Source organism: Otolemur garnettii, unplaced genomic scaffold (genome assembly GCF_000181295.1).
Source record: "Otolemur garnettii isolate 467f Iridium unplaced genomic scaffold, OtoGar3 scaffold00042, whole genome shotgun sequence".
Classification (NCBI taxonomy): Eukaryota; Metazoa; Chordata; class Mammalia; order Primates; family Galagidae; genus Otolemur; species Otolemur garnettii.
This window is the reverse complement of record NW_003852437.1, coordinates 8,105,821-8,111,820: the sequence shown is the minus strand read 5'-3', so window position 1 is coordinate 8,111,820 and position 6,000 is coordinate 8,105,821. Positions and strand designations below refer to the sequence as shown.

The following is a 6,000-nucleotide window of genomic DNA, read 5'->3' as shown; positions in this document are numbered from 1 at the left end:
AAGTTTATTGAAGAAGTGAAATATAGGTTTATAGAGCAAGAGCAAGATATAGGGTTATAGAGCCAGATATATTTGCCATGGACAACAAATAGGCCCCCTTGTTGAGACAAAAATGGCCTTGGTTATGGCCTGTTGGTTCTTCTGTTTTATATAAGCTGGACTGGGCCTACCTCATGGTTCAGAGGTCACTTTGGAACACTGAGTCTTATTGTGTGTGTTGACTGCCCATGAGCCTCTCTGAAAGCCCAGTGGGGGCTGTGAACAGCAATGTAGTAACATTATCATTAGCCGGAAGCCTATTCTAGGTCATCTTCCAGTCTCTACTGTACCTATGCTGCTGGGCCCATGGGCTACAGAGTATTCTGCCCTTGGCATATCAAGTTCGGATTGGTAGGTGGGTAGAGCAGACCCTCCTTCCCAGGTGTGGGCAGTTGCTTAGGGCAAGATTGAGATCAGGCAGCACCAGTTGGGGCATCCACCTTTGTGCTCCAGGAGGGGCCTGGAGATCCTCACAGTCTACCTAAGACTTTGGTACATCAGGCAGGGCTGTACTCAAGAAGGATCCCGAAGGTTAGTTAGTATAAAAGTGAGAAATCAAGTGCTCCAAGGAGCTGTGGTCATTAAAGTCACACATTTACCAGAAACTCAAGGCAGGAAGTCTTGTTTCAGAGATCACCTTTCATCACTCAATTTTCACTCAAAAATGTATATTGTGTGCAAGCGTGAGCTTTAATCATTGCTACTGCTAAGCCATACTTGACAAGATAAAACTTCATGTGGCTACCTACAACAGCCGGAAGACCCTGAAAAGGCCGTATAGATTAGCTGAAGTACAATTGATTCTTGCTCTGTTCTATTCAGCAGGAAAAAGCCTTGGAGGGTAGAGTATAATTTGCTTCCCACTTAAGAAACTTGAATAAAACCTAGATGTACAGTCTCAAAACAAATGAAGTTATACATTTATCAGTCACAGCCTTGCTTTGATGATCTAAGGAATGGAGAGCAGTAAGGTGGGTTAGAGGGTTAAGTTCTGCTCACATAGGCTGTGAGTGATATCACAGCTTGTGGCCTCTTGATTTGTAATTGAAATGAGACCCACTAAGGGGCATCTTACCTTTTAAGCCATGACATTTTTGAAATTATACATTCTAAGCAGGCTGGATAATATTTTAAACAAAACACCATTTGAAAATTCAGTTCATCGGAGTCACTGCACATACTCAATTGCTGATTTTTATATTGCAGTATTTTTGGCTCTAAAATCATGATGAAATAACACCAAAAGCAAATGGGCCATATTATGCACAAATTGTTTGCTAAATCTAAATTGCTAAATTGAGGCTTTTTTCCAGCTGTGTCAGAACAAAAATATATTCAGCAACAAATATATCGAATCGGTATATTTTGAACATGGGGAAATGTGCTCGTGTTCTATTATAAAACTGATTGAAAAAATGATATATTTCTTTTAAATTCTGTTTTTTTTTAAACAGAAAATTCATATTTCTGAACAAATCCTTTTTCACATTAACATTTCCTAGGACATGTGTCCCATTTGGTCTATAAACTCCTAAAATGGGATTATGAAAGAATAAATCTGCTCATCTCATAACGGAGGGATGGATGACTGGATTGTGAAATTAAAACCGGTTGTTTATTGCACAGGGAAACCCAGGTTCTATGGGATGCACAATGACTCAAATTTTTAAAATTATTTTCTAGATCCTTAAGGTTCATGGAAAGGTCAATTTTTTATTTTTTTGTGGATTTATTTTAGAATGATGGCACCGTAAAAGCTAGAGAGAAATTAAGAGATGTAATCCTTTGTTTCAAATTCAAATGCCTAGAAAGCAGGTAATGCCACTGGGTGCTTTTCGGCTCCTTGTGGATTTGTAATGTGAATTAATAGGGACCCATGGTCGTAGGATTGGTTTTGCTTTAAGGGAAGCCTGAAATTCAGATTTTTAGGTGGATTTTTCTCTTTTCCACTAACTGTGTGCAGGAAACAGTTTTCATCTATGGCACACATTTGGCCTTTGAGTCACTTACCTGTCCTGTATGTTTCAGACAATGACTCTGCTTTAAGGTGGCAGCACATCTAACTGACGCCCTGCTGAGCTCCATGGTCTGCCCCCTCCCCCCAGCCCACTCAAGCTCTCCTTGACTCCTCCTCCCTACTGTGAATGGTCAAAGAAGTTTGGATTCTTTCCTCCCTCTGAAGCCCACCATACTCTCTTTGCCTGTGTTTCTTCCAGATGATTTTGGTCCCACCTGATCGGTGGGTATTACAGAATGCTGCCCAACATTCCCCATAGGATCATTTTATGCTGTCCTCTAATTCTCACTTTTTAAAATTGAGGTAAAATTCACGTAACATACAATTAACCATTTTGAAGTACACAATTAAGTGGCTTTTAGGATGTGTACCGTATTGTGCAACTTCTCCACTATTGAGTTTTAGAATATTTGCATCATCCCAAAGGAAACTGCTTACCACTTAAGCAGTCACCCCTTATGTCCATCTTCCTCTACCCCCTGACAGCCATTGTTGTCATTCCCTGCTCCCGTCCTCCAAACCCTGGCAACCACCAACCTGCTATTTGTGTCTGGATCTAGCTATTCTGATATTTCATATAAATGCATCATACAATATATACTCTATTGCACCTTCCTTCTTTTACCTGTCCTATGTTTGAGATCCATCCAAGTTGTATCACCTTTCATTGCTTCATTTCTTTTTATGAGTCACTAATATTCCATTGTATGGTAAAGTACCATTTTGTTTATCCAGCCATCAGGTGATGAAGATGTGAGCTGTTTCCAACTTTCACTTATTTGCACAGTGGTGTATTGAATATTTCTATGAAGGTTGTTGCTTGAACACCTGTTTTTAATATTTGGGGTAAATAACTAGGAGTGGGATGGCTGAGTTTCATGGTAATTGTAATGTTTAACTCTTTTTTTTTTTCAAGCTGAAGTTTTATTTAAAAGTAAAAGAAATGGTCCTTAAAAATGCTGGAGAATAAAGCAGAAGGCTACCACCCTCTCTTCCTCCAAGTTAGCCAGCCTGTCCAGGAATAGGGTAACAGTAAAATGCTAGTGGAATTTCACAGTAGTTTAGTGGTACAAGATTATCTGTGCATAGACTATGAAGAGATTCCGGGTGGGCGATTCTTAGTTCTGGGTTTTCGTCTTCACTGAGCATGAACAAGAGCTCCTTGGTCATAGCCAAAGCCCTCGGGCCCAAAGTTCTAAGCATCGCATCCTTTACAATAGACTTCACCTTCCTTTTCAGTCAAAGTTGTCAATTCAATACTCTTCCCACACTTGGCACTTGGAAAGCAGTTTTTATGCCAGGGCTTCCCAGCTCCAATTATCTTCTCGGCAGCGTGTACGGAATCCCCACATCTGGAACATTTTTCTGCACCTCCATATTGCTGAGATGATTTAGAAGGGTTTGGATGTGTTGTAGGCCTCTGGCTTGACGCCGAGCCTGTCCTCGAGGTCCACGTTGAGCGTGTTAGCGCCGTGGCCGTAACCTTAGCCTTTTGGCCCATACTTCTTTTGGTAGCAGGATTTGCAGCAGATCTCTTCCTCGTGAACTGCCACTGTTGTGCTGTATACGTTTTTCCTGCAAACCATGCGCAGAAAGCAGCAGCAGTGGAAGCTGCGGCCCATCGCACTGGACCTCCTCGGTGTGATGCACGGTGCTCCCGCAGGCCCCACTCTCGGTTCCACCTCTGTGGATAGGCATTTCGGGTTGGAAGTGGGAGCTCAAACTGCAGGCCAAACCAGCAAGGCCGGACCAGAGAGGGCACCGACAGTCGGAGAGCCTGTAATGTTTAACTCTTTAAGCGCTGCCAACTCTTTTCCACAGTGATTAGAATATTTTATGTTCTTACCAGCAAACATGCCCTCCAACACTTATTATATTCTTTATTTAAAAAAATATATATATATTGGCCAGGACAGTTTTTGGCCAGGGCTAGGTTTGAACCCACCACCTCCAGCATATGGGGCTGGTGCCCTACTCCTTTGAGCCACAGGTGCTGCCCTATTAAAAATATTTTTATTAGAGCTATCCTAGATGATATGAAGTAATATCTCGTTGTGATTGTTACATGAATTTCTCTAATGTGTTGTTTGATGTACAATGGTTTTTAATTTTGATAAAGTGCAATTTATGTTTTTTGTTGTTGTTGTTGCCTGTGCTTTTGAGATTACATTAAACCATTGCCAAATCAAAGGTGATAGCAATTTACCCTTATGTCTTATTCTAAGAGTTTTATAGTTTTAACTGTTATATTTAGGTCTTTGATTTATTTGGGGTTAATTTTTGTAAGTAGGATGAGACAGGAGTACAACTTCATTCCATTGTAGGTGGATATCCAGTTGTTCCTGCACCATTTGTTGAGTAGAATATTCTGTCCCTATAGGATGGCATTGACCCATTTGTCAAAAATGAAAGGATCATAGATAGAAGGGTTCATTTCTAAACTCTTTATTCTACTGAACTATACTTCTGTAAAGGGGAGAAAAGGAATATCTTTTCCTCACCTAACACAAAATTCATGGCGAATACCCTCATAATAAAAGAGAGATTAACAAAAGAAAACTTACAAATTTGTGTAATATTTTGTGTGACACAGGAGCCTGCAGAAATGAAGACCTAAAGAAAGACAGAAAACTATTTGTATGGATAGTTATGCTGAGGTGCTATTGGAGAAAAAAGGATATGATCTAATGGTAGTAAACTGGGAGAAATAAGGGCTGTTTGTTCAGATCTTTACTGATCTCTGTGTATTGTTCTTTCCCTCTGGTATACAGAAGAACACCTGTCACACAGGGTCTTCTGAGGAGAAGCCCATGAAAACCTGTAAAGAAGCACTTATAGAATATCAGAGAGTGGCCATTGGTTGTTATGGCCTGTTTCAAGGAGGAAAGAGCAAGGTCCATTTCAGGAGAGCAGGGTCAAGAAAAGAGCAGAGATTTCTCTGCTTTTGTGTTTTCTTCAGTTTTCTTCATCTTAAACAACTGTGTGCTAATGTGCCATATTTGGAGGTGACATTTCTTGCACCCCATCACCTGTCCTTATGCTGGTACCATACTGTTTTAATTATTATACTTTTGTGATATAGTTTGGAATTTAGAAATACAAGTCTTCCAACTTCACTCTTCTTTCAGAGGATTGGTTAGGTAATTTGGAATCTCTTATAATTCCACATGGATTTAGGATTAGCTTTTCCATACCTGCAGGAAAGGTAGCTGGGATTTTAACAGGGGTTGAATTAAGTTTGTAGCTTATTTTGCTTAAGTATTACCATCTTAGCAATATGAAGTATTCCAATTTACAAACATGAGCTTTCCCTTCTTTTACATAGGTCACCTTTAATATTTTTTAGTGTGATGCTTTGTAGTTTCTATTGTACAAGTCTTATATCTCCTTGGTGAAATGATCCCTAAATACTTTAATACTTCTAAAGCTATTGTTACAGGAATTATTTTCTGAATTTCCATTTTAGATTGCTCATTGCTACAGTACAGAAATATAACTGACTGTTGAATGTCAATCTTGTACCCATCACTTTGCTGAATTTGTTTATTAGCTCTAGTAGTTTAGGGGGATTTGTTAGCATTTTCTTTATACAAGATCATATATTGTATTATTTTTGAATAGAGGAAGTGTATAGTAAAAAAAAATGAGCCTTGACAATAAAAGGTCTGGCCATTGCTTTGGTTTTTGTAAAGTAAAATATGTCAAACCTGATAGGAGTATTTTTGTATACGGGTGGGGGAGGTGGCCACAATAAATCTTAGAATGAGACTTGCCACATGCAATATTCTTAGATTGATGGCTGACCCCTCCAGAAAGACCAGTCATGTGATTTAGAATGGGGAATTAGGTGGGCCATTTAAAAATTTAAAAATTAGTCATTTGGAGTATAAGTTCAACCAGGTGGGTAATCAATCAATCAAACATGCCTATACTATTAAGCCTCA

At 39.5% G+C, this 6,000-nt stretch overlaps 1 pseudogene; it reads right to left on the bottom strand.

Moving 5' to 3' along the window:
* Positions 1–3,194: 3,194 nt before the first annotated feature.
* Positions 3,195–3,754, bottom strand: LOC100964049 (annotated as a pseudogene).
* Positions 3,755–6,000: the final 2,246 nt, after the last annotated feature.